Source organism: Sminthopsis crassicaudata, chromosome 4 (assembly GCF_048593235.1).
Source record: "Sminthopsis crassicaudata isolate SCR6 chromosome 4, ASM4859323v1, whole genome shotgun sequence".
NCBI classification, from domain to species: Eukaryota; Metazoa; Chordata; class Mammalia; order Dasyuromorphia; family Dasyuridae; genus Sminthopsis; species Sminthopsis crassicaudata.
The window spans coordinates 321,768,445-321,793,348 of record NC_133620.1 but is presented as its reverse complement, the minus strand read 5'-3'; the positions used below and the strand labels follow the sequence as shown (position 1 = coordinate 321,793,348).

Here is a 24,904-nt window from a genome sequence, read left to right as displayed (position 1 = left end):
TATGGAAACTAGAGTATTTTTAATTAGTAAAATTGTCTCTGACTGACTTGTGTCCAAAATGAAATATACAACATTATTATTTGGACACACAGAATGAATAAGCATACATAGGTCATAATCTGCTTAATTGTAGGAAATCACGTATCCATGAAAGCATTTGGCAGAATTTTTTATATTTATTTAGATTTTATTTTATTTTTTAAATTTATTTTATTTTATTTACTTATTTATTTATTTTTACATTTGGTACAAAGACTTCTATGTAACATTTTCTTTTTGTAATTTTTTTTTTCTTCCTTCCTTCAAATGTGTATTGGAATTCTTGCCAGAAAGTGTGTTGACATTTGTATTCTGTCTCTTAAGGGGTTCCTAGTGTAGAAGAAATAGAAGGATCATAGAAATACCTTTTAAAAAATCAGAAATAGCTGGGCATAGTTGTAGACTATTGAGAAGGAACCTCTGGCAATAAAAATTAAAGGTGAAAGAGAGATGGTAATGATCGATGGAGCAAGGACCTGAAAAGTTGGGGATAATAGAGATCAAGGTAAAAAAAATATCTCTAATTTTTGTGGCAGATATGCTGGAGAATAATGCTCAAAAAGAATAAGATGAAAAATTTTAAAACAGAAGAAAAAAATCAGAAGTATATATCTAGCAAATTCCTATTTATAGAAGTATTGCACTTTATGATTCTATACTCCTTAAATAAAGATTGTCATTCCTTTTTAATTGCCCAACCACCAGTCACAGATGACATATATTTTCATAGGCTATAAAGATTATTAAAAGTTTTTCCTTTCTAAAAAGGGAAACTATAAAAATGAATAGAGAACTCTTTTTTATCTTGAACCCCCTGCACTACCTTTCAAAATTTCTTTTTGAACAAAGATACACATAGATTGACAAAGCAAGAGTTAGCCACATTTATTATAATTTCTGGCTTAAAGATACAAAATAAATAAAAACATTGAACAGACTTTTAAGAAACAAACAAACAAAAAATCATCCTGAGCTGAAGAAGGTTTGTAAAAATGAGAGAATTAAAATGAGAAGAATGATGAAAAATCATCACTTTGGGATGTACAGTTGATATAGGTTTTCAGGATCCATCTACACGTCCAGATCATGGAATATGTCCTTAATAAGGAAAGATAAAGTGGAAAGTAAAATGCCCTCCTTGAGAAAATTAGGGTTCAGAGACTTGCCCAGCACATAGCAATTGTCTGAGGTTGAAATAGTAAAGATACCAAGGTCATCTCCTGCATCCCAAGTCATCTCCTGCATCCCAGACCATCCGTAGTCATCTTGACTTTTGCCTTGCCCCTGGCTTCGATGTCTTTGAAGAGCAAGTAAGGCTGAGAATTTTGTGCAACTCTGTCTCACTTAGATCCAATTCTCACATAAATCAAGACATCACTCCATGATGCCATTAGTCTCTTTAAAAACTAAGGACAAACAATGGCCACCATCTGGTTTCCCTGACAATGCTAGAATAGTAGCGTACCTAACCAATCTATCCATTCTTGCCTACCTCCCAAAGGAAGGGCAGAATTCAGAGCCCATCTTCCCAAAGACTCCTGCCCTGCACCCATCCTATTCCTGCATCTTTCCTCTCACCTCTCATACCATTAAAATGCTCACATTCTCTCCCTTGAACAGCAATCATAGTCTTAAAGCCTAGAATTTTATAGAAACAACAATGACATTTATATTTTACTTCTCAGAAGGTCCCTAGTAGAAATAGAAGAATCATGGAAATACTATAATAAAGATTTATTAAGTAAAGGTTTTCTAGCATTCAGAATACCTGGACCTAGACTCCAAAGAGATGTTCAAAGTTGGCTCAAGGGTCCCTACAGTAAGGAATGAAAGGAAAGCAGGAAACATCTGGCAGAATGGTATATATAGGAAGAACACAGGAACATAATGGGGTAAGCCATAGAAGGATATTGTAACTTCAACTGTTGTGGAGTCAGATAAGTGTTTGCATGTGTGTAATAATGATTAAATGAAATGTCGGATGATAAAACCTTTGGTACTAATTATAGATATTAGAGGAAGAATTTAAAAAACTAACTAAAAATGTGTGTTTATATAATTTATAGGGTTCTTGGCTTGGGGGTCTATGAACTTGTTTTCTAAAAATGCATTTTGATAATAACATATTTTGGTATTTGATAAAATATATTTTGGTGTATCTGACAATATTTTTGATAGATCTTACATTTTGATCATACATTTTCTAAAAACATATGCTGATTTTTTCTGTATAACTGTTTTTCTTTATGATCCTATATATTCCCTTTTATGCAGTTAAACTCATTCTGAAGAGTCAATAGGCTTTATCAACTGACAAAGGGGTCCAAGGACACAATAAAGATTAATAACTCTTGCTATGTTATACTGGCAATCATTTGATTGAAAAACTGTACTTTCTGTTTATTGTGCCTAATTACTAATTACTATTACTATACCATGAAGATTATGAATGATATAACATTGAATGAGTCAGATCAGCTTATAGTTTTGTTAAATTTCTTTTTTTTTTTTTTAGAGTTGAGAATTCTTGCTTTTTTTTTTAATTTTTTATTATATATATATTTTTATAATATTATCCCTTGTATTCATTTTTCCAAATTATCCCCCCCCTTTTACTCCCTCCCCCCGATGACAGGCAATCCCATACATTTTACATGTGTTACAATATAGTCTAGGTACAATACATGTGTGTGAATATCATTTTCTTGTTGCACAATAAACATTAGAATCCGAAGGTACATGCAACCTGGGCAGACAGATATTAGTGCTAACAATTTACATTCACTTCCCAGTGTTTCTTCTCTGGGTGTAGTTACCTCTGTCCATCATTGATCAACTGGAAGTGAGTTGGATCTTCTTTATGTTGAAGATTTCCACTTCCATCAGAATACATCCTCATACAGTATTGTTGTTGAAGTGTACAGTGATCTTCTGGTTCTGCTCATTTCACTCAGCATCAGTTGATGTAAGTCTCTCCAGGCCTCTCTGTATTCCTCCTGCTGGTCATTTCTTACAGAGCAATAATATTCCATAACCTTCATATACCATAATTTACCCAACCATTCTCCAACTGATGGACATCCATTCATCTTCCAGTTTCTAGCTACTACAAAAAGAGCTGCCACAAACATTTTGGCACATATATGTCTCTTTCCGCTCTTTAGTATTTCTTTGGGATATAATCCCAGTAGTAGCGCTGCTGGGTCAAAGGGTATGCACAGTTTGATAACTTTTTGGGCATAATTCCAGATTGCTCTCCAGAATGGCTGGATTCTTTCGCAACTCCACCAGCAATGTATTAGTGTCCCAGTTTCCCCACATCCCCTCCAACATTCATCATTATTTGTTCCTGTCATCTTAGCCAATCTGACAGGTGTGTAGTGGTATCTCAGAGTGGTCTTAATTTGCATTTCTCTGATCAGTAGTGATTTGGAACACTCTTTCATGTGAGTGGATATAATTTCAATTTCTTCCTCTGAGAATTGTCTGTTCATATCCTTTGACCATTTATCAATTGGAGAATGGTTCGGTTTCTTATAAATTAGGGTCAGTTCTCTATATATTTTGGAAATGAGACCTTTGTCAGAACCTTTGTTTTTAAAAATATTTTCCCAATTTGTTACTTCCCTTCTAATCTTGTTTGCATTAGTATTATTTGTACAGAAACTTTTTAGTTTGATGTAATCAAAATCTTCTATTTTGTGATCAATAATGATCTCTAGTTCTCCTCTGGTCATAAATTCCTTCCTCCTCCACAAGTCTGAGAGGTAGATTATCCTCTGTTCCTCTAATCTATTTATTATCTCCCTCTTTATGCCTAAATCATGGACCCATTTTGATCTTATCTTGGTATATGGTGTTAAGTGTGGATCCATATCTAATTTCTGCCATACTAATTTCCAGTTTTCCCAACAGTTTTTTCCAAATAATGAATTTTTATCCCTAATGTTGGTATCTTTGGGTTTGTCAAAGATTAGGTTGCTATATATGTATCCTTTTTTGTCCTTTGTATCTAATCTGTTCCACTGATCTACCGGTCTATTTCTTAGCCAATACCAAATGGTTTTGGTGACTGCTGCTATATAATATAGCTTTAGATCAGGTACACTTAGACCACCTTCCTCTGAGTTTTTTTTTCATTAGTTCCCTTGCAATTCTCGACCTTTTATTCTTCCATATGAATTTTGTTGTTATTTTTTCTAGGTCATTGAAATAGTTTCTTGGGAGTCTGATTGGTATAGCACTAAATAAATAGATTAGTTTGGGGAGTATTGTCATCTTTATTATATTCGCTCGTCCTATCCAAGAGCACTGAATGTCTTTCCAATTATTTAAATCTGATTTTATTTTTGTGGCAAGTGTTTTGTAATTTTTCTCATATAATTCCTGACTTTTCTTTGGTAGATGGATTCCCAAATACTTTATACTCTCAACATTTGTTTGGAATGGAATTTCTCTTTGTATCTCTTGCTGTTGCATTTTGTTAGTGATATATAAAAATGCCGAGGATTTATGTGGATTTATTTTGTATCCTGCCACTTTGCTGAAATTTTGAATTATTTCTAGTAGCTTTTTAGCAGAGTCTTTGGGGTTCTCTAAGTATACCATCATGTCATCTGCGAAAAGTGACAATTTGATTTCTTCATTTCCTACTCTAATTCCTTGAATCTCTTTCTTGGCTCTTATTGCCGAGGCTAGCGTTTCTAGTACTATATTGAATAGTAATGGTGATAGTGGGCAACCTTGTTTCACTCCTGATCTTACTGGGAAAGGTTGCAGTTTATTTCTATTGCATATTATGCTTACTGAAGGTCTTAAATATATGCTCCTGATTTTTCTAAGGAATAGTCCATTTATTCCTATACTCTCAAGAGTTTTTAGTAGGAATGGATGTTGGATTTTGTCAAATGCTTTTTCTGCATCTATTGAGATGATCATATGGTTCTTATTAATTTGATTATTAATATGGTCAATTATATTAATAGTTTTCCTAATATTAAACCAGCCCTGCATTCCTGGAATAAATCCTACTTGATCATAGTGTATTATCCTGGAGATGATTTTCTGAAGTCTTTTTGCTAATATCTTATTTAAGATTTCAGTATGAGAGTCACAATCTCATTAAGGAGATTGGTCTATAATTTTCTTTCTCAGTTTTCGATCTACCTGGTTTAGGTATCAGTACCATGTCTGTGTCATAAAAGGAGTTTGGTAGGACTTCTTCATCCCCTATTTTTTCAAATAATTTATATAACATTGGGACTAATTGTTCTTTAAATGTTTGGTAGAATTCACATGTGAATCCATCTGGCCCTGGGGATTTTTTCCTGGGGAGTTGATTAATAGCTTGTTCTATTTCTTTTTCTGAAATGGGACTATTTAAGCAATTTATCTCCTCCTCTGTTAATCTAGGGAGCCTATATTTTTGGAGGAAGTCATCCATTTCACTTAAATTATCAAATTTATTGGCATAAAGTTGGGCAAAGTAACTCCTTATTATTTCTCTAATTTCCTCTTCATTGGTGGAAAGATCCCCCTTTTCATTTGTAAGACTATCAATTTGATTTTCCTCTTTCTTTTTTTTGATCAAATTTACCAAAGGTTTATCTATTTTATTGGCTTTTTCATAAAACCAACTCTTGGTTTTATTTATTAATTCAATAGTTTTTTTACTTTCAATATTATTGATTTCTCCTTTTAATTTTTGTATTTCAAGTTTAATTTTTGGTTGGGGGAGTTTTGTTAAATTTCAACACCAAACTTTATGTCTTCTCAGTTTTTTGAATTGATTGTTTATACAATACATTCATATAAATGTAGTTAGTTATTTGCTCCTGGCTTTAAAAAAAAATTGAAAAAGCATTGATTTGTGCCCTTGGCAAATATCTTTTCCTGTTCTTGCTTTGTTTCTGCCCTACGACCAAAAATTTACACTTAGCTATAACAATAGCTGTATCAATAGGCCCATATTTTTAAAATGACAAAACTATGACAATTATGATAATATATTACACAATATAATAACTATAATAATAATTAGAATATATGTAAATAAAATGAGCAAAACAATTGATAGTCACTGCTCTTGTTTGAACATAACACATAATGAAATAAACATAAACTTATCATGTAAAGCATATTTCCATATTAATCATATTGTGAAAGAAGAAACTGACCAAAAGGGGAAAAAAAATATGAAAACAAGAAAGAAAGTGAAAATAGTATTCCCTGATTCACATCCAGATTCCATCAGTTCTTTCTTTGAATGTGGATAGCATTTTTCATCGTAGGTCCTTTGGAATTGTCTTGGAACATTGTATTGTTGAGAAGAGCTAAATTACTCAATTCTTAACAAGAATTGCTATTATAGAGACTCTTACAATACAGATGTAACCCATATCTAACTGGACAAGTCTATAGTGGTCCTAATGTTAGCTTACATCATCTACTAGCACAGAAAAGGAACAGAAAAGTCAGCCAATGATAAAGGAACTAGATCATTCAGACCAGAGAGGAGACTAATTTATGATTCTACAATGAATGTTATGGAATATTATTGTTCTATAACTACTATAGTTCTAAAACTACTCATAGTTGCTTCTTAGTTCAGTTCTTTTGTCCTATGATGATATCTCACTAGAAACATCATTTTCAGACTCTTTGGTTCACAGAGTTCACAGATGGATAGTCTCTCTTAATCAGCATTTGCTGAGGTGAGTTTCCATCATTTTTCCACATGCTCATTGGAAAATCCAACCTTTCCATAATCAACAGATAGTTATGGTGAGCAGTCTTGATAGGGCCCTCCCTATTTTCTGGGGCTATTTTGTAAATAGGCAAGTTATACAGTTTCTCAAACTCTACCTAGTTTATTTAGCTTTTCTTGATCATCCACTACTACCTTCAGGGATATGAGGACCTTTCCCTCTTCCTCTCCCTCCCCCCCCCCCCCCAGCAACTGATCAGTTCTATTGGTCCCATGCAGGGAGCAAAAAATTTCACCTATTATTGCTACCACCAATGATCTAAGACCTGCAAACTTGCTACCCCTAAGAGGAGTCACTGATTTTTCCTTTCCCTAACTGACCCCTATTGCCCAACTGCTAATTTCCCACCAGATTCAGGATGCTCACTGCCAATTTGTTGCTAAACCCTCCAAATGCCTCCCTTGCTATAGATATTCTAGCACCTCATTCCACTTTCAACAACAAACATGCTCTTGGTAAGTTATTGACCATCCGTCCCCAACACCCAAATCCTCTGGGCATAAGTATTATAAGTATTAACTGGTTTTCCCATCTGCCATGAATTAATATAAACCATGAACCCCCCCCCCCTTTATGTAACTCACAGTTAAGTGATTCCCGTGAAAGTTTAATTCTGTTTTTATCCTCAGCATTTAGCATTTCCATTTCCAATGGAAAGCACTTAATGTTTTATATTCCACCCCTTTTGTAAGATAGTTTATGCATTCCTCAAATTCCAGATTTCTCAACAAAATTCTGTCTCCTTGGTAAAGTCTTGGCTCTAGCATTATACTACCTTTAGTTTCCATTTTAGCTTTTCTGAATTAAAGTTGTGGCTATCTGGTAGGATTTTTTCAGCTTTTCTCTCAAATGAGAAATTCTCTAATGATGAATACCTGCACCATTACCTTTTCTCTTCATCCCAGAGTTCTCAAAATGTTCAAGAGATTGTGATTAAAGGTTAAAATGGGGGGGGGGGGAGCTAGATGATCCGGAGGATAGAGCACCAGTCCTAAAGTCAAGAGGACCTGAATTCAAATATGACCTTAGACACATTAGCTGTGTGACCCTGGGCAAGTCATTTAACTCTAAATGTCTCTAAAAACAAAATAAAGGTTAAAATGTTCAGATTGTGAATTTACTTGTGAAAGGTTAGGAATAGTTCTAGACTTTTCATTACGTGGCAAAGTCAACATTTCCTTTAGAAGCTTGCTCTCAAAGTCTTTATCTTGATAAGAATAAATCCTGGCAAAGACTTCATATAATGAAAAATAATTTGCTTTACAAAAATTTGATTTCTGGCTAAGTAAATATTTATTTTATTCTTAAATATATGAATTAATTAACTATTTTTATAAACATTTAACAATTAAATATACATATGTTTATATATACCTGGTGAAATGGCAAATAGCCATTAAGATATAAGTTTTTATTATATCCTTCCAGAGACAGAAAGGAAATCTAACAAAGGCCTTCTACATATTCTGCAAATATGCAGCTTGAGTTGGTAGGGTCTTTTTGGTACACATCTGTCACAAATTTTCATGCTTCTTAGTGATATCAATATTCATCTTGAGACAATAAAATGGTTTTTGGGGAGTTTTTGGGTTTTTTTGTTTGTTTGTTTGTTTGTTTGTTTTTTACCAATCCTAGATCCTTCTTTGATCCATATATGTAAAGATAAACATGGACATACAAGGAATTCATATTATTAAGTAGTATGCTCTGGGAAGCACTTACTGTTTCTTTTTTCCATGTATATAAACAGTCACAGAATATCTATACATGTTTTGAACTAGAGGGCTGGAAATATATATATAAATATATATATATTTTAACTATCACATTGTATTATTGTTCTATAAGAAATGATCAGCAGGATAATTTCAGAGAGGCCTAGAAAGACTTACATGGAGTGAAATGAGCAGAACCAAGAGATTATTGTACACAGCAACAAGAAGATTATATGATGATCAATTTTGATGGACTTGGCTCATTTCAACAATGAGATGATTCAGGCCAGTTCCAATGATGTTCTGATGGAGAGAGCCATCTATACATCCAGAGAGAGGACTATGGGAACTTAGTGTGCACCACAGCATAGCATTCTCACTCTTTTTGGTTGTTATTTGCTTGTATTTTGTTGTCTTTCTCATTTTTCCCCTTTTTGGTGTGATTTTTCTTGTGCAACAAGATTATTGTATAAATATGTATACAAATATTGGATTTAACATATTTAACATCTATTGGATTGCTTGCCATCTAAGGGAGGGGATAAGGGGAAAGGGGAAAATTTGGAACACAAGGTTTTGCAAGGATCAATGTTGAAAAATTATCCATGTGTATGTTTTGAAAATAAAAAGCTTTAATAAAAAAATCACATTATTTCCTTAAAGTGTTAAATTTTCAAAGAATATGAATAGGCCATTTTCAGACAAAGAAATCAACGTTATCTATAGTTAATTGAAACAATGATTAGAGAAATGCCAATTAAAATTCCTACCTCACACTCATCGTATTGGCTAATATGTCAGAAATGGAAAATGATAAATGTTTATATGGGAAAACTGAAGCACTGAGTTAGTAACGTTGTAAACTAATGCAACTATTCTGAAAAGCTTTTGGAAATTATGCCAAAGGGCTATAAGACCAGGAATACCCTTTGATTCAACATACGGTTACTGGGTCAGTATCCCAAAGAGAAAAAAAAATTGGAGGGAATGGGGGATTTATTTGTACAAATATATTTATAGAGATGTTTTTGTAGTGGCTAAGAATTGGAAACTGAAGGGATGTCTATCAATTGGGGAATGACTGAAAAAGTTATGGTATGGGATTGTATTGGAATATTATTGTATTATAAGAAATAAAGAGCAGGGGGCAGAGCTAGGTGATGCAGTGTAGAACACCAGCCCTGAAGTCAGGAGGACCTGAGTTCAAATCTGAACTCAGACACTTAACACTTCCTAGCAATGTGACCCTGGGCAATTGCCTCAGCAAAAAAACAAACAAACAAACAAAACAAAAACAAAAAAAGAAAGGGCAAGATTATTTCAGAAAAACCTGGAAAGACTTGTATGAATTTGTTGATAGCTTGAAGCATGTTATTTTTTACTTTTTTTTTTCTTTTTCTCTTTTAAGTTACAGTTTTCTTCCACAAAATGACTAAATGTAGAAATGTTTTATATGATTACACATGTGTAATCCATATCAAAATGCTTAGCTTCTCAGAGAGGGAAATAGAGAAGAGAGAGAAGGAGCAGAATTTGAAACTCAAAACTTTAAAGAAAAAACTATAAATGTTTAAAATTGTTTTTCTGTGTAATTGTGGAAAAACCAAACATTTTTAAAATGTCACATTAATTCTGCCTACTTAGAAGCTGATAGTCTAACGGGAATGAGGGGTAGGACAGAGGAAAGAACAGAATGCACAATAATAGAATAAGTATGTATATTTATATCTTTTATAATTTAAAAGTATACATATGTGCACATTTACATATATTCATAGATATATTAATAAAACAAATGTGTTTATATGTGCATATTACTTGTATGTGTTTGCATATATTCATAAACATGTGATTAAATTCAATATATTTATCTATGCATATTACACCTAAATATGTGTTTTCATATATTCATAAACATATGAATAGAATAAATATGTATAATATAAGGTAGAAGCTGGTATTTCTATTAACAGAATAAGTTGTTTTAGTTTGTCTTTTTTTAAATAGAAATCCCCAGGTCAAACCAAGGCAATTGCTACAGATGAGGGAATGCTGCTTTCTCATTCCTTTTCTTGGGCTTAAGGTCACAGGCTTTCTTGGGGAAAATTTAACAGACCAAGTCACAAATGTCATCAATCTGACACACAGTTTATACTTCAGGATCAAACTCTCTCAGATGACAACTAGAGAATTTGAAGGTAGGAGAGGGGAGGGTTAGAATTAGGGAAAGAGCTGATATTCCTCTTTCTTTTCCATATCATCCTCTGATACTTTTCACTTTTTCCCTTTTTGTATTCAGCCAGGTGGCCCAGTAGATAAGAGCACTGGTCCTGGAGTCAAGAAGATTTGCATTCAAAGCTAGCTCAAACACTAATTATGTGTCCCTGGAGAGCTCATTTAATAGCTGTCTACTTCAGCTTGTTTAACTGTAAAATGGGGGATGATAAATAGTACCTACCTCCTAAGTTTTCTATGAAGATAAAATGAAATATTTGTTAATTGGTTAGCAAAATGCCTGGCACATAGTAGGCACTTAATAAATATGTAATACTTTTCTCTTACCTCCTCCTGTTTTCTAGTTACGAGTATTTTGCCCCTTTAGCTACTGCCATGGCAGCAACTTGGAAGGGGCTGGCTCTCCATCTCCAAAAATTACAATCATATATAAGGGAATGAAATAGTACCTTTTTTCTAAAACTGGGTCCACAGAAGTAGTTACGATATTTTTGACCTCACTTCTCCTTATGTTCCTCTTGTTCTTAATGGAAGGACTACCCACTATTATGTTTGAGCTCCAACACGGCAATCACTTCCAAGGGTCTAAAGACTGGCTGTTGTCATAGTAATGCTATAGGTTCTTTTTGCTATGGTTCTTGGGCTTCAGATTCCATTGGCAGAAAATGGGAAGATGCACATATATGCCAACAAATTATATCTAACCCATGCCATCCCAACCACACCAAATTCTTACTTTGTGTGCCTCATCATCCTACATTCTGCCTGCCACAAAACTCCATCACAATGACATTGGGAAAGGGCCATGTGGAAGAAGGAATTCATCAGAGAAACATCATGGAAGGAAGCACAGGCCTCAAGGTAAGTGGTCTGGGACCTGAGATCATCTATCTAGACATGTGCCTCAGGGTAGTCTCTATTGTGGATTGTTTTAATAACACAGAATTCAGTGGTCAGTAAATAATTCCCAATTGTCTCTCTTCTTTATTCTGGTCCCACATCTCCAACTGCAAACTGGACATTACTTGGAGATCTTATCCATGCTTTAAATATGACATGCCCAACATTGAATTCCTAAACTCACTCCTCATCCACACTTCTCACAGACACCCAAGTTTAAATCCACAACTTGGACCCCTCCCTTATCCACCATAGCCAATCAGTTTCCAAAGCTTCTTGATTCTACTTCCAACATCCCTCTAGCATCTATTCCCTCTTCTTCTTCTCAAACAGCCGCCATACTACTTCCAACTTTCATCACCTTTCACCTGGACTATTTATAATAGCCTCCAAAATTGGTCTTCCTGTCTTCTGTCTCTTTCTCCAATATATCTATTAGACAGCTGCTAAAATAATTTTCCAAAGTTCAGATCTAACTATATCATTCACTTGCTCAAAAATCTTCAATGGCCCCCTATAATAATGATAATAGCTAACATTTTTATAGCACTTAGTATGTACCAGGCAATGGAGTAAGCACTTTATAATTATTATTTAATTTGATCTTCACAACAACCCTGGGAGGTAGATGCTGTTATTAAATCCATTTCACACAAGAGGAAATTAAGACAGACAGAAGATGGGCTTGTCCAAGGTATTAAATAAATACATGTCTGGACTACCTGCCATCTAGAGCAGGGGATGGGGGGAAGAAGGGGAAAATTTGGAACAGAAAGTTTTGCAAGGGTCAGTGTTGAAAAATTACCCATGCATATGTTTTGTAAATAGAAAACTTTAATAAAAAAAAATTTAAAAATTTTTTAAAAGATTAGATTTAAGCTCAGGTCTTCCTTATTCTAGATCCACTATATTATCCCACCTAATTATTGCCACCTAATTGACTTCTTTCATCTACAATCACCATAACCAAATTTGCTAACTATTCTCTCCTCAAAGATTTTCAGAGCATTTTGTATCTCCATTACTATCTATGTTTTATAATCCTTATGTTTCTCTATCGTGTACTAGTCATCCGACTTCCCAACCACCCTTGGAAAAGAGAAGACTGGATTTTATCTTTATATTTCCGTGTGTGTGTGTGTGTGTGTGTGTGTGTGTGTGTGTGTGTGTGTGTGATTTTTTTCTATTATTAATCTTTCAGACATTGTACTTTACAAAACTGTTAGCCCAGTTCTTGCCATGTTTGTGCAATATTCTTGTCATTTGAATGAAATTAAGATAATAAAGCCCTAACTAATCAGTAGGTATGGAAGGAAAATGGAAATTTTCTGGGTAAGATGTCCCATTAATCAAATTGAATTTTGTAAGCAAAACAGCAGGGCACACTCCTACCTCTCCCAGTCTTTATCTATAATGCCCCAGAAATCTCTTCATCCTGGAAGCCCACTCCACAACTTCTTGGACTTCTTTCTACACTAAAAGGACTCTCAGTGTGTGAAGATGCTGATTGGCAGATCCCTTCCACAATCACCTTTTTAAGGAGGATACAAAAAGCAAACCATGGCTACATTCCTGAATCTCCTAAACTTCTTCAACTATCAGATCTTTATACATTTATACATATACTTTCTTTATACATCCCCTTGTTTTCAAGTTATTTTTGTATTGTCTTCCCCATTAGAATATAATTTCCTTATTATATTAACATAGTAAATATAGTAAACACTTAAATATTTGTTGACTCTAGAGAATCAACTAAAAACTATTAGAAATAATCCACACCAAATCAGTTCCATTTGTTCAATAATGAAAAGAACCAGCTACACTCAAAACGAAAGAACTCTGGGAAATGAGTTTGAACCACAACATAGCATTTCCACTCCTTCTGTTTTTGTCTGCTTGCATTTTTGATTTCCTTCTCAGGTTATTTTTACCTTATTTCTAAGTCTGATTTTTCTTGTGCAGCAAAATAACTATATGGATATGTATACATATATTGTGTTTAACATATTTAACATGTATTAGTCTATCTGCCATCTAAGGGAGGGGGTGGAGGGAAGGAGGGGAAAAGTTGGAACAGGTTTTGCAAAGGTCAATGCTGAAAGATTACCCATGCATATATCTTGTAAACAAAAAGCTATAAATAGAATAGTCAATCAGTGGAATAGGTTAGGTTCACAGGACAAAATAGTCAATTATTATAGCAATCTAGTGCTTGACAAACCTCAAGACCCCAGCTTTTGGGATAAGAATTCACTATTTGACAAATATTGCTAGGAAAATTAGAAACTAATATGGCAGAAAGTAGGTATAGACCCACACTTAACATGGTATACCAAGATAAGGTTAAAATGGGTTCATAATCTTGACATAAAAAACAATATTATAAACAAATTAGAAGAACATAGGATAGTTTACTTCTCAGATCTGTGGAGGAAGAAGGCATTTGTGACCAAAGAAGAACTAGAGATCATTATTGACCACAAAATAGATAATTTTGATTATATAAAGTTAGAAAGTTTTTGTACAAATAAAACTAATATAGACAAGATTAGAAGGGAAGCAATAAACTGGGAAAACATTTTTACATTCAAAGATTCTGATAAAGGCCTCATTTCTAAAATAGAGAGAATTAACTCAAATTTATAAGAATTTAAGCCATTCTCCAATTGATAAATAGTCAAAGGATGTGAACAGCCAATTTTCAAATGAAGAAATTGAAAATATTTCTAGTCATATGAAAAGATGTTCCAAATCACTATTTATCAGAGAAATGCAAATAAAAACAACTCTGAGATATCCCTATACACCTGTCAGTTTGGCTAAGGTGACAGGAAAAGAAAATGACAAATGTTGGAGGGAATATGAGAAATCTGGGACAGTGATGAATTGTTGGTGGAACTGTGAAACCGATCCAGCCATTCTGGAGAGCAATTTGGAACTATGCTCAAAAAGTTATCAAACTGTGCATACCCTTTGGGCCAGCAGTGTTACTACTGGGCTTATATCTCAAAGAGATCTTAAAGAAGGAAAAAGAGACCTGTATGTGCAAGAATGTTTGTCGCAGCCCTCTTTGTAGTGGCCAGAAACTGGAAACTGAATGGATGCCCATCCAACTGATGGGCTGAATAAATTGTGGTATATGAATATTATGGAATATTATTGTTCTGTAAGAAATGACCAGCAGGATGATTTCAGAGAGGTCTAGAGAGACTTACATGAACTGATGCTGAGTGAAATGAGCAGAACCAGGAGATCATTAAATATAGCAACAATAAGATTATAGGATGATCAGTTCTGATGGATGTGACTCTTCAACAATGAGATGATTCAAACAGTTCCACTTGTGCAGTGATGAAGAGAGCCATCTACACCCAGAGAGAGGACTGTGGGAACTGAGGGTGGTTCGTAACATAGTATTTTCACTGTTTTTGTTGTTTATTTGCATTTTGTTTTGCTTCTCTTTTTTTCTTGTGCAGCACGATAATTATTTAAATATGTATACATATATTGTATTTAACATGTATTTCTACCAGGAGGGCATTAGGAAAGGGGGAAAATTAGAACACAGGGTTTTACAACAGGTAATGTTGAAGAATTGTCCACATATATGTTTTTTAAAAAGGCTTTAATTTTAAAAATTAATTAAATAACTAATGAATTAATGCTTGTTAACTTGAATTTTGCCTTCCTCCATTAAAATATAAGTACCTGAGATCAGGAAGAGTCTTGGTTTTTTCCTTGTATTTGTATCTCCAACACTTAGCATAGTGCCTAACGTCTAGTCATAAAGTGCTTAGTGAATGGTTTCTTCCATCTGACACTTTAGCAAATTCATATTGTTTGTTATATCACTACTTGCATGTACAATTCATGTTTGTTACACCACATTGAGCCTGTACCAGCTGTGGGGAGAACCATCAACAACAGCCTGTGCATTATTGCTATATGCTTGTGTAAAGCCTCCCATGCTGATGGGTTTGTACATGCCTATTTCTAGTAAGACCCTTCAGCCCAGAGGAAACCTGCCAACAATATCTGGCTTTGACTCCCTACTTCCTTTTGGTGTTTTTCATCTCTCTTCATGAGAAGTCAGGGGGGGCATGACCATCTGTGTTCTAAAACAAAAGAAAGCAGAAGAATAAAGCTTATAGATTGTGTGTGTGTGTGTGTGTGTGTGTGTGTGTGTGTGTGTGTGTGTACTTCCTTTTCAAGTTCATGAACTTCCCTCCCAAATTAAGGATCCCAATTGTTAAGTATATTGCATATTTTTTCAGCTTATCTACTCAGTAAAACTTTTGTACATATTAAGTATTTAATAGAAGTTTGTTGAATTTATAAGTTGATTAGGAAATTATGGATGTACCCACACTTAACACCATATACCAAGATAAGATCAAAATGGGTTCATGATTTAGGCATAAAGAATGAGATCATAAACAGATTAGAGAAACAGAGGATAGTCTACCTCTCAGACTTGTGGAGGAGGAAGGAATTTGTGTCCAAAGGAGAACTAGAGATCATTATTGATCACAAAATAGAAGATTTTGATTACATCAAATTAAAAAGTTTCTGCACAAACAAAACTAATGCAAACAAGATTAGAAGGGAAGTAACAAATTGGGAAAATATTTTTATAGTTAAAGGTTCTGATAAAGGCCTCATTTCCAAAATATACAGAGAATTGACTCTAATTTATAAGAAACCAAACCATTATCCAATTGATAAATGGTCAAAGGATATGAACAGACAATTTTCAGATGATGAAATTGAAACTATTTCCAATCATATGAAAGAATGTTCCAAATCACTACTGATCAGAGAAATGCAAATTAAGACAACTCTGAGATACCACTACACACCTGTCAGATTGGCTAAGATGACAGGAAAAAATAATGATGAATGTTGAAGGGGAAGTGGGAAAACTGGGACACTAATACATTGTTGGTGGAGCTGTGAAAGAATCCAGCCATTCTGGAGAGCAACCTGGAATTATGCCCAAAAAGTTATCAAAATGTGCATACCCTTTGATCCAGCAGTACTACTACTGGGCTTATACCCCAAGGAAATACTAAAGAAGGGAAAGGGACCCACATGTGCCAAAATGTTTGTGGCAGCCCTTTTTGTAGTGACTAGAAACTGGAAAATGAACAGATGTCCATCAATTGGAGAATGGTTGGGTAAATTATGGTATATGAATGTTATGGAATATTATTGTTCTATAAGAAATGACCAGCAGGAGGAATACAGAGAGGCTTGGAGAGACTTAGATCAACTGATGCTGAATGAAATGAGCAGAACTAGGAGATCACTATGCACTTCAACAACGATATTGTATGAAGATATATTCTAATTGAAGTGGATATCTTCAACATAGAAAAGATCCAATTCAGTTCCAGTTGATCAACGATAGACAGAAACAGCTACACTCAGAGAAGGAACACTGGGAAAGGAGTGTAAAATGTTTGCACTATTGTCTTTCTACCCAGGTTACTTATACCTTCCAAATCCAATTCTTACCGTGCAACAAGAAATTTGGTTTTACACACATACATTGTACTTAGGATATACTGTAACATTTATTATATATGGGATTGCCTGTCATCTAGGGGAGGGAGTAGAGGGAGGGAGGGGAAAATTTGGAAAAGTGAATACAAGGGATATTGTTGTAAAAAAAAAATTATGCATGCATATGTACTGTCAAAAAAAATTATAATTATAAAATTAACAAATTAAAAAAAAAAAAAAAGGAAATTGTGGATGTAACCCTCAATTCAAAGCCTATTTGCAGGAAATTCTACTGATTGGGAGAGACTAATCACTCAATTCTCTCTGTCTGTATGAAAGGGAAATTAGCAAGATATTGAGGGAGAAGAGAGACCTTGGTCTCCTGGCTTCCAGTTTTGTGGTTCCAAACTCACTTCAGGTCCCTAAAAGGAGAGAAAGATTCTTGCAGAGAAGTCAACACGTAAAAGAGCTGGCATCTCAATCAAGTCTCTATCTGTAACTTACTGCATGGGAGATTTTGAGGAATTTTTCCTTCGATGAGATATAGGAATTGTTAATTGAACTGGGGGAGTTCATTTTCTGAGTATTATTTGATATATATTCTCTAATTTCTGTTTCTATGAGTTTGGATAAATAGAGTTCTTTGATGTGTGTGGAAATGCATTTGGTGGAAAGGGAGTTAAGAGACATAGATAGAAAAAGGTTGATGTGTGTGTGTGTAGCTTGGGACATTCCTTTTCCGTTAAGGTATAGTGATCAGGAATACAGTTAGAACCTAAAATTATTTTTCCTAGATTGATGATATTTAGGGGGATGGATAAATATAGTTCTAGCCCAGTGCCTCTTCTCCTTGAGGAGATCAAAGTAGCTACCCTGGCACCAATCTCCTGCTTCCCCTTCTGACAAGAATTAAAGGGAGTAGAGAAGACTTCAGAGATATTTATTCATATCTTCCACAGTCTGCAAGTAGAAAGATCCATGTGGACACAAAACTTTTGGGTTTTGGACAGTACATCCATCTTATATAGGTTAGATTTAGAAATGCAGATTTTTAACAGATTTAGTTTCTAGAACCTTAGATCATTAGGCCAGAGATATGAAATTCTCCTGTAAAATTCCCAAAGCTGCCCCAACCAGATTAAGATGTAATTGGGAAATGTTTAACAAAATGAATTTAAAATGCAACACAATACAGTTAATGTTCACTTGTAATCTTCTAATTCAATATGCACCTATCAAGGTCTCTTTCTATTTGAGTTTGACACCACCGACCTAAACTAACCCCCTCATTTATATAGTAATGATGACAGCTGTGGACACAGCGAGAGGATCCTGCCCTTGCTCCCCTTGCCTCCAATTCTGCACTAAATATAAAGGCAGAGAGAGAGCATAGTAACCCACTGACTCTTAAAATGACAGGAATATCTAGTTACAACCTATCATTCAGCACCTGCCACTTATACCTTCTGCCTGTGTCCCATGTTCTTTCCAGAAGTACATTCTTACCCAGGACTTCTCAGCTCGAGTATTTAGCTTCCAAGAGCCTGGGCACAAATGAACATGCCCTGTGTTGGACGCCAACATTCTTGTGACACAGGACACATGACAATTCAAACCCAGATTCTATTTTTATGGCTACATGTTTTATTTAGTCATAAAACAATAAATCAGCAGAAATAGAATATTTTCAGATACCAGTCAATCACACTCATTGAACAGGATAGATAGCAAGCAAGGCAAAAAGTTTCATTCTTAGGGTGCCTTTAATCTCCTCAGGCTTAACTGAGGACATATTGGCTGATTGACATGTTTTTATTTTAAATCTTGGGGAGCAGGTGTCAAACTCTAATCAAAGAAGGAAAAGGGAGTGCCAGAAATACAAACTGATCTTAAGCAGGGAGAAGAAGGATGTTAAGAAGGAGAAATTAGAAGGAACTATATAGGAGATTTAAAACATTGTTTTTTTCCTATGTGACTTCTCTGATTGGGAGCTCATAGCTAGCCAAGAGAAGTGATGATTTATTTTTATTATTTCTTGGGGCAGAACAAATAATTTTACTGAGATTTCTCTACGTAAATGAGTCAACCATAATGGATGGGGCAGTTACCATTTTCTTGGGCTTAGGGTTTTTTTTTTGAGGGGGGGACGGGGGTTGGTCTTTAATTTTTAAAATAGTATTTTATTTTTCCAAATACATGCAAAGATAATTTTCAACATTCACTTTTGTAAAATCTTGCATTCTAAATTTTTCTCCCTCTCTCTTTCCTCTTCTCCAAGAAAGCAAGCAAACAGAAATAGATTAAATATGTGCAATTCTCCTAAATATATTTCCATATTTGTCATACTGCACACAAAAAATCAGATCAAAAAGGAAAAATTTCAACAGCAAAAGGTGAAAATGCTATGCTTTTATCCACATTCAGTCTCCAGAGTTCTCTCTCCCTGGATAGAAATAGTATTTTCTAGTATGTCTATTGAAATTTCCTTGAATCACCTCATTGTTGAAAAGAATCACGTTCATCACAGTTGATCATCACATAATCTTGTTGTTACTGTGTACAATATTCTCTTTTTTCTATGCACATCACTTAGCATCAGTTCATATGTCTATCAAGGCTTTTCTAAAATCAGCCTTCTCATCATTTATTTCTTAGAGAACAATAATATTCCATTAATTCATATACCATAATTTGTTCAACTTCCCCTATCTGATGGGCATCCACTCAATTTCTAATTCCTTGTTGGGCTTTGTTTTAAAGAAAAAAATCATTTTTCAAGGGGGAGAGCCTAAAAGAATCACTAAAAAAGAAAACCAATCCCCAAAGCCTAGCTTTTAAAACCGTGACTCGACCCTATATGGAGTCTTGCAACTGAATACGGTGGGTCATGAAATTATCATTAATTATCAGTGCTTGATTTCTATACCTATTTTATATACCTACATAAAAATTTCTTTTTAAAAATATTTATTTTTTATTAAAGCTTTTTGTTTACAAAACATATGCATGGGTAATTTTTCAACATTGATCCTTGCAAAACTTTCTGTTCCAAATTTTTCCCTCCTTCCCCTGATCCCCTTCCCTAGATGGCAGGTAGTCCGATACATGTTAAATAATACATAAAAATTTCTCAGGCAAAAAGGAACTGAGACCCAGAGTATGTATGTCTCAGCCCCTAAGAAAACAATGCTTATTCGTCATCATATCTACCACCATTGTTAATTTAAAAAAAAACAAATAAGCCTTCCTCATCAATCTCTGGAACCTGTGCTTATCATACAAATATAAAGGCAAGGTTCATAGGAATGCTGGAAATTTTCCAATCAATGAATCACATTAAAGTAGACCAAGAACTGGAGAGATGGTTTTCCCAGGTCCTCCCCTTAAGTGAAAGTTTTGAAACTTGTGGCTCCATTATTCAAATCCAAGAGGCAGAGAGTACTGATTAGTGAGGACTGAGGCTAATTGAACCTTAAAGGAGGTTTCTCAATGAAAAAACTCCTAGGTTAAGATGGCATGATGGTGAAAAAAAGTGACCAGGTCAAAACCTTAGAGAACACATGCAGCAAGGAAGCAGAAAATGGTTGACATTTCAGCAAAGGGAATCAGACACATAAAACTAAAACTGAGAAACAATATTTAATATTGTATTAGTATTAAATATGCTACTATTAAAATTAATTTCCCTCCTGGTTAGACCCTTTTCTTTGCCACAGTCTGACACCCTGTAACTTGACTCTAACATAGTGATGTCACTTTGATCCTCTTTGCTAAGGAAGGACAACAGCAAACCAAGAGTTTTGAGGAGAGATCAGCATAATTAAATATTGTCATTGAGCAGATCTGTGTAATGGAAAGAATTTTAGAACTTTTTGAAATGTAGCTTTCTAGTCATCATCCCCTCCCACTTCATCATTTGCTAGATCTTGGGTAAGTAACTTCCTCTTTGGTGCTCAATTTTCTTATCGGTAAAATGGAAACATTGAGCTAGACGACCTCTAAAGTCCCTTCCTCCTTGGACTACTATGTCTTTAAAGTTTAAAGAAACTACTGTTTCTTTAATAGGAGTTATTTAATCTACACACGAAAATATTCCACCCTTTTATTCCTCTTAATCTTTTCTTCCTCCTCTCTCATCAGACATATGATCTTGTTAAAAAACAATTAAAAGGTATATTTTTTTAAAGAATTTATAAATAGCCTAAATACTCCCAGGAAATATTTGTGTCTCCAAAGAGAAATTTCTTAACAATAGACATTTCTTCCTTTCTTTTTTCCTTTTTCCTCCCTTTCTTTCTTTCTTCTTTCCTTCTCTCCCTTCCTTCCTCCCTCCCTTCCTTCTTTCTTTCACTTTCTTTCTTTCTCTCTTTTTCTTTCCTTCTTTCTTTCAGTTTGGTCATTCAAGTAGTTCTGAGTGTATTCTCAAGCAATCAATATCTCTCCACAAAAAATAGATTCCTTTAAAACTTTGTTCAAATCAGGATAAACAATATCCACAATATGCCAGTCAACAAAGGAAATGAGATTAGTCTGGTGTGACTGACTCTTCCTGAAGACATTCTGACTTTTTGTGATCATGACTCCCCTTTCTACCTATTTGCTGATCAAAAGTCATTCTCAGGAAAGAAAATAAGCAAAGTTAGAGTTGAGTAGTTCTGCCTTCTCTCTCTCTGTTTTCAATTATTATTGTTTCAAGCACAGGTCCCAGGACTTCCAAATATAATTAACTATAACTTCAAATAAAACTAAAAATCCCCTAATAGTTTTCTCTAATCTAAACTCAATCTTTATCATTCCTGACACTATTCACAGAATCTTAATTTATTCTTTATTACCTGGCCTTGCTCTATAGTCTATAGATTTCTTTTTAAATTTCATTTGGTTGGTGAGTTCCCTGAGTATTTCTTAAGGAGGTAGTAAATTCCCTCTAGCAGCTTATCTCTTTGATAAGGAGTGAATTCACCTGGAGCTAAATATTCTCTTATTCTAAACACACACACACACACACACACACACACACACACACACACACACACTCTCTCTCTCTCTCTCTCTCTCTCTCTCTCTCTCTCTCTCTCTCTCTCTCTCTCTCTCTTCTCATCATCATGAGCATCACATTAATGATGATTAAATGTTTTGTGGCTAGTTCTAATACCTGGGCTATGACCTTGGATTTGACCATTAGAAAAGAAGAACAAAGACATAGGGTAGAAACAGAATGAAAGCTGAAGAGGGAAAGACAAAGACATTAGAATCTCAAACACAGTTTCCCGGAAGAGAATATTTCAGATGACCTTTCTATGGAACCATATGACCATAGATATGACAGCAGATTGGGGAATTGTTAAAATAGTAAGGATTTTCTAAGCCAATTTGGGAACTGCATGATCTCATGGAGGAGGAGAGGAATGACTGTAGCAGAAGAATGGAACATTTCCTCAACTAAGCCTTTTGACCCTAATGGAGGAGTTCTACAGCATAACAAAAGTACAAGTACAATGCTGTCTAGGGGCAAACACCATACTGATGATTCTAGTTATCATCAATGGATTTTCAAGGTCTTGGGAAGACATCTTCACCTTTACCTTTCAATAATGCTGAACTCAATCTGTAGGTCTTGAGAGATATGTCAACTGTCTGTCCTGCGTTTTTTCCTAGCTTAGAGTAGGATACTCAATTCCCAAGTAATATTACAAGTCTGAAGAACCTTTTTGTGGAAGAAGATTTAGTCAAAACCAATCAATATTTTTTTAAGTGCCTACAGTGTGTTTGGCATTGTACCAAACAAAGGAGAAAAAAAAAGATTATGTCCCTACTCTCAAGAATATCACACACTAATGGGGAGACAACTTGCAACAACTATGTACAAACAACCTTTATAGCGGTTAAAGTGGAGAAAAACTAAGAGTAAGGTGGGCCAAAAAAGTGCTCCTTCCTGAATGTAGAGCTTTCTAGGTGACTAATAGGGGCTGAGACCAGAGTTCAGACAATCGGGATAGCTAGCAATCAGACTTTGTCCTGGATAGGCCATTTTGGGAACACTGAATGTTTTGAGGTCTCCAACTGGTCTCTAAGTTCCTAGAATAACAAAACACTCAATAATCCCCAAAGAAAGCAACAACAGGCCCAGCCCAGACCTTTCCTTCAGAAATGTGGCAGGGCTCAACCCTATTATCAAGTCCAATGTCAAAAAGCAGGTTAGAGAGCAGGTAGATTTCAGAAAAATCTGAAAAGACTTATGTGAACTGATGCTAAGTGAAATGAACAGAACTGGAAAAACATTGCATAGAGTAATAGCAACCATATGATGATAGATTACTCTTTTCAGTAATACAATGATCTAAGACAATTCCAAAAGATTTATGTTAAAAATGCTATCCACATCTAGAGAAAGAACTATGGAATATGAATACAAATCCAAGAGTACTATTTTCACTATTTTTTGTTTTTTCTTTCTTGTAGTTTTTCCCTTATGTTTTAATTTTTCTTTCACAACATGATTATTGTGGAAATATATTTAATAACATTTACAGCTTACAACGGATTGCTTGCCATGTTGGTTAAGGGAGTGTAGGGAGGGAAGAAGAAAAAATAACCAAATAAATAAAAATAACAACACAACAAAAAGCAGCAGGCTGGGAAAATGGGTAAACAAAAAAAAGAGAACTTTACCATAGTGAGGTATTATGATGGTAGAGTTGTCAAAACACAAAGTATAGAAGAAGAGAATGACTTCAAAACATGTACAAGCAAAACCTCAGAAAAACACAGCTTGGTCAAAAACTAAAGTAGAATTATAGAAAATATGAAGAGTTTTTAAAAGTTTTACATGTTTTTATAAATGAAATGAGAGCAATTAAGGAAAAAAATTAGAAAAGAAATGAGTTATAAATAACATTTTAAAGGGATTGATAATGTTATGGGAGAAATTTCTCTGAGTTTATGTTAGATAATTACAGACAGATATATATATTTAACTCAACATGCAAATTATCGAGGTAAAAACCTCAGTTTTATTATTTTGCTCAAACATAGGTTCAGGCTTCAAAGAAAACATGAACAATTATGAGAACTCTGACAAGATTTTTAATAGGCAAAATTATGTCAGAGTAACAGAGAAATAATTTATTCACATATTGCAATTTTGTCATAAAAGCTAACGGAAAAGATAGGTCCATAATCTCATATTTATTCAATGTCATAACAATTTTACAAATTTAAACAGTCAAAATCTGGTTTGCCCTCTATATAAGGAAGCAAACTTCATCAAACACACTTTGTAGGTAAACTAAGTCAGGTTACAGATTAAGACATATTTAAAAGTTTTTTTTAAAAAGACAAGGATTTATTTGTCCCCAGGGAGTCAGGGACAGTTGGAATTCTACCTTCACTTTCTTATCTAAGGAATGTTTAAGATTCTTAAGTAAAATTTTACATCCCATGGGACAGGTTTTGGTCAGGTGAAGCAAATATTAACCAAAAGAGGCAGGAGAAAGAAAAGGACTTTGAACATTCCTATAATAGCTTTTCACAAGAAGCTCAAAACTTTAAGAAACAAACTCTTTGAACATTAGAACAGACCAAATAGAATTCAGTGACTTAATGAGATGACAAAAAGTATTAAAACAAATTCAAAAGGTTAAAAAATAAAAGAAAATGTAAGTATCTTTAGCAAAAATAACTGAATTGAAAACATTGAAAAAAAAATTAAGATTTATTGGAAAAAACGCAAAAAGGTAA

At 34.4% G+C, this 24,904-nt stretch overlaps 1 protein-coding gene and 1 long non-coding RNA gene across 2 annotated transcripts in view; one reads left to right on the top strand and one right to left on the bottom strand.

Moving 5' to 3' along the window:
- SLC16A3 (solute carrier family 16 member 3) overlaps nucleotides 1-11,343 on the bottom strand; it is a 57,401-nt gene extending 46,058 nt beyond the window's left edge. The window contains exon 1 of the mRNA XM_074260500.1: nucleotides 11,206-11,343. The gene's annotated coding sequence lies outside the window, so the exon portion shown is untranslated. The remainder of the gene's footprint in view (nucleotides 1-11,205) is intronic.
- Nucleotides 11,344-11,540: 197 nt separating this feature from the next.
- The window catches only part of LOC141538747 (uncharacterized), a 38,610-nt gene continuing 25,246 nt past the window's right edge, over nucleotides 11,541-24,904 (top strand). Inside the window, exon 1 of the long non-coding RNA XR_012481118.1 lies at nucleotides 11,541-11,617. This is a non-coding gene — a long non-coding RNA (uncharacterized LOC141538747). The remainder of the gene's footprint in view (nucleotides 11,618-24,904) is intronic.